This window comes from Theropithecus gelada, chromosome 9, assembly GCF_003255815.1.
Source record: "Theropithecus gelada isolate Dixy chromosome 9, Tgel_1.0, whole genome shotgun sequence".
Taxonomy (NCBI): Eukaryota; Metazoa; Chordata; class Mammalia; order Primates; family Cercopithecidae; genus Theropithecus; species Theropithecus gelada.
In genome coordinates this window covers 11,709,156-11,721,357 of record NC_037677.1, presented here as the reverse complement: position 1 = coordinate 11,721,357, position 12,202 = coordinate 11,709,156, and the positions used below count along the sequence as shown (strand labels likewise).

The following is a 12,202-nucleotide window of genomic DNA, read 5'->3' as shown; positions in this document are numbered from 1 at the left end:
ACTTGCACCTTTACCGTGGTGCTGTTCGCACTTGCACCTTTACCGCAGCGCTGTTCACAGTAACCATCACGGAATCAATCTAGCAGTCCATCGAGAGACGACAGGATAAAGAAAATGTGATATATAAACACCATGGACGACTACTCAGCCATAAAAATGAATGCAATCATGTCTTTTGCAGCAACATGGATGGAACTGAAGGCATTATCCTAAGTGAAAGTCTAACTCTGAAAGTCAAACGCTGCATGTTCTCACAAGTGGGAACTAAATGATGGGTCCACATAAATCCACAGAGTGAAATACTGGACACGGGAGACTCCAAAAGGTGGGAAGGTCCATGGAGGGGGATAGGAGGGCTGAAAAACTGCCTATGCGGCTGGCACAGTGGCTCACATCTGTAATCCCAGCACTTTGGGAGGCTGAGGTAGGGGGATCACTTGAGCTCAGGAGTTCGAGGCCAACATGGCAAAACCCTGTTTCTACTAAAATGCAAAAATTAGCCAGGCATGGAGGCACATGCCTGTAGTCCCAGATACTCCAGAGGCTGAGGTGGGAGAACTGCTTGAGCCCAGGAGGTGAAGGCTGCAGTGAGCCAAGATCACGCCACTGCACTCCAGCCGGGTGACAGAGCAAGACTCGGTTAAAAAGAAAAAAAAAAAAAATCAGGAGTCAAGAAAAATAAAGAAAATTAACAGAGCAGACTCACCTCATGTACATTTTGGTGCCATCTCATTCTTAAAGTGATATTGCTGGCATTAGCAGGAGCTCATGCAACAAATTCATTGGTTACCTAGTGTAGATGGAGGGCAATTTGTGGCATATGAAGAAACTGAGGTACAGCACCTCTAAGTCAGTTTGGCAAGTCTGACAGAGCCTGGTTCTAGTTTTCTACTCTAGCACAATACTTTATTTATTTATTTATTTTTGAGACAGAGTCTTGGTCTGTCTTCTAGGCTAGAGTGCAGTGGCACCATCTCAGCTCACTGCAGCCTCAACCTCCTGGGCTCAAGCAATTCTCCTGCCTCAGCCTCCTGCATAGCTGGGTCTACAGGTACACACTACCACACCTGGCTAATTCTTACATTTTTTGTAGATGGGGGTCTCCCTATATCGCCCAGGCTGGTCTCAAACTCCTGGGTTCAAGCAATCCTCCCACCTTGGCCTCCCAAAGTGTTGGGATTACAGGCATGATCTAGCATGCCCGGGTATGTAATACTTTTAAAAAACTTTTTTTTTTGCACCTAAAATTCAATTCAACAATTGACATGCCTGGTGTCTTCCCCTTGTTCATACCATCTTATATCTTCCTATTTCTATGCTGCCTTCCTCAGTCCTAACATCCTGTTCAACTTCAAGTTAATCCCTCCATGTGTAAATGTCTCCTCCACGGGAGAGCAGAGAAACAAGATCTACCACTGCAACCTACTCAGAAACCTTCGCTGGCCCATGCCCCCAAATGGAAGGCTAATCCCTTTTAGCGTAATAACTGACTCCTCAATTCTACCGTGTTGGCCTAAATTTTCCCCTATGCTGCCCTTGTCGGCCCAGCTCAAATGCTACGTTCTCCAGCCGGTGGTTCTGACACCCCTGACAGACTCTCTCTGTGCTCTGCTCCCAAAACACCTGTGGGTCTCTGTTATCAATTCATATTGGACAGTGAATGTCTCCTTTCTCCAAGCAAAGCTTCATGGGAGCAGGGTCCACGCTGCCTTAGTCACTTCTGTATTCCCAGCGTGTTAGGAACTCAAATCTTCACTACAACTCTTAACATTCTCTGCATGTTTGTTCGTTTATTTTGGAGACAGAGTCTCGCTGTGTTGTCCAGGCTGGAGTGCAGTGGTGCGCTCTCAGCTCACTGCAACCTCCGCCTCCCGAGTTCAAGTGATTCTCCTGCTTCAGCCTCCCAGGTAGCTGGAATTACAGGCACGCACCACCGCGCCCAGCTAATCTTTTGTATTTTTAGTAGAGATGGGGTTTCACCACGTTGACCAGGGTGGTCTAGAACTCCTGACCTCAGGTGATCCACTCGCCTTGGCCTCCCAAACTGCTGGGATTACAGGTGTGAGCCACTGTGCCCGGCCAAAATGCTCTGAATATTTATAGAAAATGCCAAATGCACCATTTTTAGAGGCAGCAATAGACTCAACTCAACTGTTTATAGTCTAGTACAAAAGAGTATAGACATATTTTTTTTTTCCACACAGAGAGTTCCTTTAAGTAATATGTGCAAACTAAATGGTTTGAAATACGCTCAGAATCAGGTTTGTAAAGGAAAGCTATGGTGAATCTCCAGTTTCAAGGTCTGAGAAGGGCCTGAGAAGTCATTCAGTCTTACTACAAATTTTACAGACCAGGAGACCGAGTTTCAGAAGGGTGAAGGGTGAACCTTGAGGCCACACAGCTATCGGGGGCTGAAACCTGATGCAGATTCCCTAAATTCCAGTGTAGCACTGTTCTTTTCCCCTATATGCCCATTAACCTAATTTAAAAAAATAAAATGTAATCTGTGTACATCACAAAAAGACATATATCAAAAAGAGAAGGTGGCTCATGCCTGTAATCCCAGCATTTTAGGGGGCTAAGGTTGGGGGACTACTTGAACCCAGGAGTTCAAGACCATCCTGTGCAATACAGCAAGACCCATCTCTATCAAAAATACAAAAATCAGCCAGGCAATGGTGGCATGCACCTGTAGTCCCAGCTACTCTGGACGCTGAGGTGGGAGGATCATCTGGGCCTGGGAGGTTGAGGCTGCAGTGAGCTTGATTGTGCCACTGCACTCCAGTCTGGGTGACAGAGTGAGACCATGTCAAAAAAAAAAAAAAAAAAAGAGGACTTCCATGTTTGTATGCACAATGACCAGCCCAACAGCTTGGCACATTGTACAGGATCAATCTATAAATACTGTACCGCCAGACGAACTGATCAATACCCCAGGCTTGGGGGCAAGAACTACCACAGGCAGAAGATTAAAAATGTCAAAGCACAAGTCAGACAACTGGCTTCCCAGGAGAAGGAGAAGCAGCCTGAAAGACAATGCAGGAAAAAACCCACAACAGAATGAAGCAGTGGGAAGGAACCTAAATATACAAACCAAGCCCTATACAAATAACTGCACTTACGCACATGCAAAATTTCACGATACAAAAAATAACACAAGAGAATCAAGTTCTCGCCAGACATTTCTCTAAAGGTGTGGCCAACAAGCATCTGAAGAGATGTCCAGCATTGAAGTCGTGCAGGAGATGCACCAAAACCACCATGAGATACTACTTCGTACCCACTAGGAGGACCGAGATTTTTTTCTTTTTTTTGTAAAGGAAGGCCAAGTGTGGTCACTCATGCCTGTAATACCAGCACTTCGGAAGGCAGACGTGGGCAGATCGCTTGAGCCCAGGAGTTTGAGACTAGCCTGGGTAACATGGCAAAACCCAGTCTCTACAAAAAACACAAAAACACAGCTGGATGTGGTGGCACATGCTTGTAGTCCTAGCTACCTTGGAGCCTGAGGTGGGAGGATCACTTGAGCTTGGAAGGTCGAGGCTGCAATGAGCTGAGATCATGCCATTGCACTCCAGCCTGGGCAAGAGAGTGAAATCCTGTCTCAGGAATAAAAAAAAAAAAAAAAAAAAAAAAAGGCCGGGCGTGGTGGCTCATGCCTATAATCCCAGCACTTTGGGAGGCCGATGCAGGTGGATCACAAGGTCAGGAGATCAAGACCATCCTGGTTAACACGGTGAAACCCTGTCTCTAACTAAAAATACAAAATATTATCCAGGCGTGGTGGCTGGTGCCTGTGGTCCCAGCTACTGGGGAGGCTGAAGCGGGAGAATGGCGTGAACCTGGGAGGTAGAGCTTGCAGTGAGCCAAGATCGCACCACTGCACTCCAGCCTGGGCGACAGAGTGAGACTCCGTCTCAAAAAAATAAATAAATAAATAATTTAAAATAAATAAATAAATAAATAAAAAGGCGGGGGGAAATAACAAGTGGTTGACAAGGATGTCGAGAAACTGGAACCTTCACACATTGCTAGTGGGAACACAAAATGGCACAGCTGCTATCGAAGACAGTTGGCAGCTCCTCAGCAAGTTAATCACAGAATTACCATATGACCTGGGGAATTCTACTTTCAGATACAGACCCAAAAGAACTGACAACAGGTGTTCACACAAAAACTTGTACACAACGGTTCATAGCAGTACTATTCACAATAGCCAAAAGGTGGAAACAACGCAAAGTCATTCATCTGATGAATGGGCGAATAGAATGCGATCTGTCCACACAATGGAACATTATTCAGCCATCAAAAGGAGGGAAGCAACGATGCACGCTGAGACATGGACGGACCTTGAAAACATTGTGCTAAGTCAAAGACACCAGACACAAGAGGCCACAGATTCTAAGATTCCACGTGTACAAACATCCAGAAGGGGCAAGTCTACCAAGACAGAAGGAGATCAGTGGTTGCCAGGGGTTGGGAGAGGGGAACGGGAATCGTCTGCTTAATGGGTTTCCTTTTGGAGTGATGAAAAAGTTCTGGAACTCGACAGTGGTGATGATTGCCTAACACTGGGAATGGAATGTACTTAATGCCACTGATTTGTGCCCTTTAAAGTGGTAAATTTTATGTTCTGTATTTGACTATAATAAAAAAGATAAACAGCATCAGTACCCAGTCTGAAGACACGTTCACGAAGAGCTCTCCCATCCCTGTCCGACAAGGCAGAATGCTCTCCCCATATGATCCTTTCCTGCCCATCCTGAATGCACAGATTAGAAACCCAGCACCAACTTTCTTAAAATACTCTTAGTTTTCAAGATGAATGCTGCCAGTCTAGAAAGGGGACAAGGGCATTACGGAAAGGGGCAGCTTCCCTGTGGGTTCCGCAGACAGAGGCTGTTGTTGCCACTGGCTGGACATAACCCGTGCAGAGGGCAGCGCCTCCGTGAACACAGGCTTTCCTATGGTGGCCCGGAGACCCCTCAGAGTGGAGCAGGGATGGCTGCAGTCTATCAGGGGCAGAGTTACCAGGCCCTCTTCTCAGAGCACACAGGCAGCTAGGAAGCCACCAAGTGCAAAGGAAGGTGACACGCGGCGATGGCCTTCACCGTCAAAGGAAAGAGCTCGGGTTCTGGGATGCTCCTAGGATTCCCCTGGCACCTCCCGAATGGCCTCTGTGCCACTGGCAGCTGTCCCACAACACTGCAGATAAGATGCACTTGAACTTCTAGTTCTAGAGGCTTCCCTGTTCTCAGCTCTGCTCTACCCAGGCTCTTCCTCTCTCCCCCTTCAGGTTTCCAGGCTCCACTCCTGGAGTTATCTGAGATGATCTTCCAAATCAACACACAGTGCCAACTCTGGGCGCCTCGGGTGTCTGAGAACTTTGGAACCAAGGCCAGGTATCTCTTCAGCTGCTGATGAAGGCTTGCTTGATCTGGTTTTAATCAGTTTGGGCCATGTGGCTGTTATCTAGAAAAGACTGTATGCTGGATGTCCAGTCACGGCTCTGCGCGCTGTAGGTGGTCAGTCTACAAATATTCCTGAATGAATTAACGAGCAAATCCCACCCCCCCGCGACCCCCCCCCCCTCCCCGCAACCAGAGATTCAAACACGCTCAAACTTTCCTAAAAGCATCGCTCCTCTTCCCAGCTTTCGCTCCACTATCACTCTAATTTTGGATTTCTGATTTCTAGTAATGGAGAAAATATGTTACTTTTAAATCGTCAGCATCTAAAATTTTCAAAGAAAGCTCATCTGAAGTGCTGTTACCAAGGGATATAATCCAATCGCATTAAAATGGCTATTACTAGTCTGGACAAGAAAACACACAAGATTCCATACATACGCTGTCAACTTTGGCAAGAAAGATTTTAGACAACTTCCATCCTTCCCACCCAATCCCAAGTCAATAGGGCATTTGTTTGTATTTCCACACTGGCTTCACGAACGAAAATACCTCCTCCACCTAGAAAAACAACCAGTAAAATTCAGACACAGAACTTGGAGGGCAAACGTTTTAGTGCATGCTGGGACACTTTTATGTAGTGTTTTTTTAAAAATAACGTAGAAAAGTATTTTTAATAAAGTTTTCTCCTATGAGCATTTCCCTCAAGTTTCCACGTATGCCTGGTTTGGTCTTTCGATACCTTTCAGAAATACAGATTTTTAAAAAATGATCTCCGTTAAAATTGGAGCCAGAAAGAACCTTCTTCCTACATATCTGAACGTTTTACTCTGTTTAGGGTGGAAAAAGACACACACAGTCATTTTCCTTCACTCACTTTTAACTTCTCTGCTCTGCACGCGCGAGGTTCTGGTAAAGAGTTAAAAGTTTTCTGAGGTTAGTTCCTGCGGTTAAGGGAAAAAAAAAATACACCAAACAACTAGATGCTTAAATTTAGACTCCGTAAAACAATACTGGGAAACTTTCAAAGCCTTGGAGAAATACTGGAGTTTATTTTATTACCTTTTGTTCAATTTCATCACACGGGTCACATTTTCTCCTCTATTTTAGTCCCTCCCGCCGGCTGGGTTGGGCAGACCCTGCACATTCCCGCGTGATTCCAGGACCTGGGGGCCCGGGTGGAACAGGTGGCTCCGCCCGCCGTGTCGGACCCGCACCCTCTCCGCGAGGCCGCATGGGGGTCCCACAGCGCAAGGGAGAGCGGTCGCGGGCTGGGGGACAGGCGTCGGGGACAGCGGGGACGCTCTGCGCCCAAGGCTGGGAAACCCGCCTCCACCCCTGCGCCCCCAGGACAGTCCCAGACTCGGAACCCAGCGCGCTCCCCGCCGCGCCCCGACTCAGAGGTCCCCGAGGAGGCAGCGACGCCCCGGGGTCAGGGTTCGGGCACCGGGTGGCCTCTGCGGCAGCGCCGGGCTCCTCCAGTCGGAGCGAGAAGCGCGCAAGGCAGGGTCCGGCGCCCCCTCTCTGCCCGACCCGCCGGCGTCCCAGCCAGACCCCAGTGCCGCCACCGCCGCCAGGACGCCCTCCCGCCGCTCCAGCCGTGCCCGGAGTCCTAGGGCCGCACTCACCTCGCGGGAGAGCCCTACTCCGGGACTCAGGTGTCCACGCCGCCAGCGACCCGGAGCCCTCACGCCGGAGCCCTCACGCCGCCGCCCGTCCGGCGCAGATTGTCCCGGGCCGCCCCGCCGCGCGCTCTCCCCCGTGCGCGCCCACCCGTGCGCGCTCCACCGCCCACCGCGCGCTCGCGCCGCCGGGACTCGCGATCCTCAGGCACGCACTGCTCGCGCCCGCGGCGCTTAAAGGGCCAGGCCCCGCCGCGCTGCAGGACCCCGCGGCCGCCTCCCGGGTGCCCTCGGTCAAGGTGTGAAGTTCGAGTTGGGGGACATCACCGTGAAAATCCCCAACCCTATCGCCGAGCGACCCATGCGGAGAAAAGCAGTGGGGATGTGTGTCTGAAACTTGCAAGAGATGGGACATTAATTTAATCTAATTTTTCTTGAGACAGGGTCTTGCTGTGTTGCCCAGGCTGGAGTGCACATTGTGTGATCTTGGCTCACTGCAACCTCCACCTCCCAAGCTCAAGTGATCCTCCCAGCTCAGCCTCCCAAGTAACTGGTACCACAGGTGCATGCCACCACACCCAGCTAATTTTAAATTTTTTGGAGAGATGGGTGGGGGGTCTCATTATATTGCCCAGGCTGGTCTCGAACTCCTGGGCTCAAGCGATCCTCTCACTTCAGCCTCCCAAAGTGCTGGGATTACAGGCCTGAGCCACTGCACTTGGCCTTTAATTTTTTCTTTTCTTTTTTATTATCATCAGCTTGGAGAGGCTATTTTATACTTAATAATGCTGATGCAATTTATTGCATACCTGTACCCTCAGACACAGCATTTAATGTGCATACACCAAATACATTATTTCATCTAATCCTTAAAATGTTTTTCTGGTTTCTTAACCCCATTTTACAGAGCAGGAAAGCTGAGGTTCAGACAGCTGAAGAAACTCATGGGAGAATTTTTGACCCCATGGCTCATTGCATTTTCTTCTTCAGGCTATCACCGTGGAAATATCTCCCAAGGTTAATAGCTGGTTGCGGAAGGCTTTTGTAAGTTGGTGGAGGTTAATGTTACTGGGTTTAATTCAGTAGGCAGGGAGAAAGCAAGGATTATGGGGTTGTATTAATTGTAGGGTTTGTTACATACTCAAATGGCAAATGTTATAACAATCTAGATTCCCAAAATGTTTGTGTTTACTCCCATTTTACAGAAAACTAAGAAGGAAGTGGTTGCACAGAATGACTGAGTCACTGGCCCCACTCAGGGTTGAGCCCCAATGCCTTAGTCCTGAGGTCATTTCTTTGCCCTCCCCAGAAAGAGATACCTGATTAAAGGGAAGAAAACTTTTCCTCTAATAACACATTGGCCTCACCTAACTCCCTGCATCTTTAATTAATGTTTACAAAGTACTTTAATCTACCCAACATGCTACTTAATTGGGTCAGTATTATTATCCTCTCTTTCTGAACAAAATCCAGGAGATAATCAACTCTGACAGTCCTTAATCCTCAGTGAATAATAAACCTAAGCTTTCTGGTTATGTTCTTCTATTTTCCCTCTCACATTTTTGTCTCATGTTGTGTTAAATATGAACGCATTTGTCATGAAGTGACATAATAAATGGTAATATTAAACACCTGCTTATAGGTGACAGGTAATATGGCAGCTGCTGTCTTTAAGGAATTTATTTTATTTTATTTTATGAGACAGGGCCTTGTTCTGTTGGCCAGACTAGAGTGCAGTGGCGAGATTGTAGCTTACTGCAGCCTCCAACTCCTGGGCTCAAGTGATTCTCCTGCCTCAGCCTCCCAGGCTGGGACTACAGGCACGAACCATTATGCCTGGCTGATTTTTTATTTTTCTTTTTGTAGAGATAGGGTCTCACTCCCACAGTAGTCTCAAACTTCTAGGCTCAAGCGAACCTCTCCCCTGGGCCACTCAAACTGCTGGGATTAAAAGCATGAGCCACCACACCTCGCCCTTTAAGGAAATCAGATCAAGAGAAAAAAAAATTTTTTTCCCTTGGTTTTGGTAAATGATAAATAATTTTGATAAACATTGATAAATGCTTCCTAGAATTATTTTTCTTTTTATTATTCTTTTTGCTTGGTTAAACTTTTATGGTGCCTTTTTTCACAGGTGAAAAAGAAATGAGAAGGATGAGATTGAAGGATGATGGGGTTAGAAAGGAAGAAGGGGAAAAGAAAAAGGCAGAAAAATAGCAGAAAATGAACAAGGAAGAAAATGAGACTGAGAAGGCTTCAACCAACAGGCAGTTAGGGACGTGAGGCCAGCCCCTGCTAGCATGTCCTAAATCTTTATCAGAATCATGATCAGGTGGCCCTCGGGTGGCCTGGCACAGACCTGGCCAGAAAGTTAGCTCAGGCTGGCCTACCGCCCTGATGCTCCCCTGGCCTAGGCACCTTTGTGACAACTGAACACACAAAGGGACTAAAAAGTGAGAAAGGACAGTGAAGCCAGGTCAGAGGAAAAGAAATAGTTTACAGGGGAAATTTAAAGATGGTTATTTGGCCGGGCACGGTGGCTCATGCCTGTAATCCCATCACTTTGGAGAGGCCAAGGTAAGTGGATCGCCCGAGGTCAGGAGTTTGAGACCAGCCTGGCTAACAGGCGAAATCCCATCTCTATAAAAAATGCAAAAATTAACTGGGCATGGTGGCACATGCCTGTAATACCAGCTCCTCAGGAGGCTGAGTTAGGAGAGTTGCTTGAACCCAGGAGGTAGAGGTTGCAGTGAGCCGAGATTGCGCCACTGCACTCCAGACTAGGTGACAGGAACTGTCTCAAAAATAACTAAATAAAGATAGTTATTTGTGAAAGTACTTAGATAATGCCCATAGGAAAAGAAATGAATAAAGAAATATCTGGAAGGTCTTTGTACTGTTACAGTTTTAAAATCTATGAAATTTTTAAAATTTCACTGTAATGTCACTTGACTTTTTCATAAATGTTTTCTGAGGCTGGTCTTTGCTCAGAAAATCCTGATAATACATGACCCCCAAATATTAAAGAAATATTAATGAACTTTATATAGGTTAAAAATTTTAAAGTAAGCTAAAGAATAAGCTAGGTCTTTTTATGTTATAAAGGAGTGTATTAATTACTGTATAAAATTGACTTCAGGGCCGGGCGCAGTGGCTCACGCCTATAATCCCAGCACTTTGGGAGGCCCAGGCAGGCGGATCACGAGGTCAGGAGATCGAGACCATCCTGGCTAACACGGTGAAACCCCTTCTCTACTAAAAATACAAAAAATTAGCCGGGCGTGGTGGCGGGCGCCTGTAGTCCCAGCTACTCTGGAGGCTGAGGCAGGAGAATGGCGTGAACCCGGGAGGCGGAGCTTGCAGTGAGCGGAGATCGCGCCACTGCACTCCAGCCTGGGCGACAGAGCGAGACTCCACCTCAAAAAAAAAAAAAAAAAAAAAATTGACTTCAGAAACTGTAATAAATTGTAATATGTATTATGACCACTAGAGGGAGGCAGACAGGAAAGGAGAAAGAAAAGTAAGAAAACTTCATAACTTTACTGAAAAGTCGACAGCAGTTTGGATCTGACAAGGGAGATGTAAAAGACATGATTTGTTACTACCTTAAGCTGTTTATCCTTTTTGAGCCTCAGTTCCTCATCCATATAATGAGGCCATTAACACCTACCCTATAAGACCAAAATAAAAGTATTTTAAAGTGTATCTGAACAAATTGAACAAATAGTAGGCGAGAAAAGTTAACAAAATTAAGAAAATGAAGAAAAATATGGGAAATTGACCCACTTATTATTGAAACATAGTCTAAGGCTATACTGATGAAATGTATCATAATAGAACAGTATAACCCAGGAAAAGCTAGTGTACACTTTCACATGTGATAAAAGTCATCAAAAATAAATGAAAAAGAGATGGAGTCTCAATAAATGGAGGTAAGAAATGTAGTAATTTGAAAAGATAATCAAGTTAAGCCCTTACCTATCATTATATGCTGAAAGATGTTCTAGCTACATTACATAATTTTAAGGTTGAGCGGGGTGTCTCGCGCCTGTAATCCCAGCACTTTGGGAGGCTGAGGCAGGAGGATTTTGCTTGAGCCCAGAAATTCAAGACCAGCTTGAGCAACATAGTGAGACCCCCGTCTCTACAAAAAATACAAAAATTAGCCAGTGTGGCAGTGCATGCCTGTAGTCTCAGCAGCTCACAAGGCTGAGATGGGAGGATCACCTAAGCCTGAGGGGGTTGAGGCTGCAGTGAGCTCTGATCGCACCACTGCACTCCAGCTTGGAGGTACAGAGAGACCCTGTCTCAAAAAAACAAACAAAAAAAAGAATTTTAAAATTAGGGGAACATATAGGCAAATATTTATGTGATCTCAAGGTGAGCAAAGAAAAGAAATGGAATACTAAGAAAGGAAATGGCCATTAGACTAGGTTGCATAAAATTTAAAAAATTCTGGTAACTAAAAATATTGCAAACAGAATCCTAAAAGACAAAAAAAAAAAAATCTGACACGACAAACTCTGCATAACAAATCCAAGAGTTAATTTCAGCTTCAGGAGCACACATAGATTGATAAGAAAACCCTAATAACTCTGTGGGGAAATTTCCTCAAAGAGAAAATTAAAGTGGTTAGTAATTAGCCATGTGTATATCTGTGTAAGTGTGGGTTATTATATTTTAAAGGGTTTCGGTTACCTAGTAATTTCAAAAATAAAAAAATGTTAAATAATATACAATATTTTCACCTTATAAATTAGAAAATATATTTTAGGTTCTAATATTCAATGCTGGCAGGAGTGCAAAGAAATGGGCAATTTTATTTATTTGTTTAGAGATGGAGTCTTGCTCTGTCGCCTAGGCTGGAGTGCAATAGTGCCGTCTCAGCTCATTACAACCTCGGCCTCCCAGGTTCAAGTGATTCTTCTGTCTCAGCCTCCCAAGTAGGTGGGACTACAGGCATGCACCACCACGCCCGGCTAATTTTTTGTATTTTTAGTAGAGATGGGGTTTCACCATGTTGGCTAGGCTGGTCTTGAACTCCTAACCTCAAGCGATCCGCCTGCCTCGGCCTCCCAAAGTGCTAGGATTACAGGTGTGAGCCACAATGCCTAGCCAATGGGCAATTTTATTTCTTTTTATTTATTTATTTTTAGATGGAGTCTTGCTCTG

The 12,202-nt window shown here is 45.9% G+C and overlaps 1 protein-coding gene across 1 annotated transcript in view; it reads right to left on the bottom strand.

The window, feature by feature from the left end:
• PROSER2 (proline and serine rich 2) overlaps positions 1–7,227 on the bottom strand; it is a 50,280-nt gene extending 43,053 nt beyond the window's left edge. Inside the window, exon 1 of the mRNA XM_025398023.1 lies at positions 7,037–7,227. The gene's annotated coding sequence lies outside the window, so the exon portion shown is untranslated. The remainder of the gene's footprint in view (positions 1–7,036) is intronic.
• Positions 7,228–12,202: the final 4,975 nt, after the last annotated feature.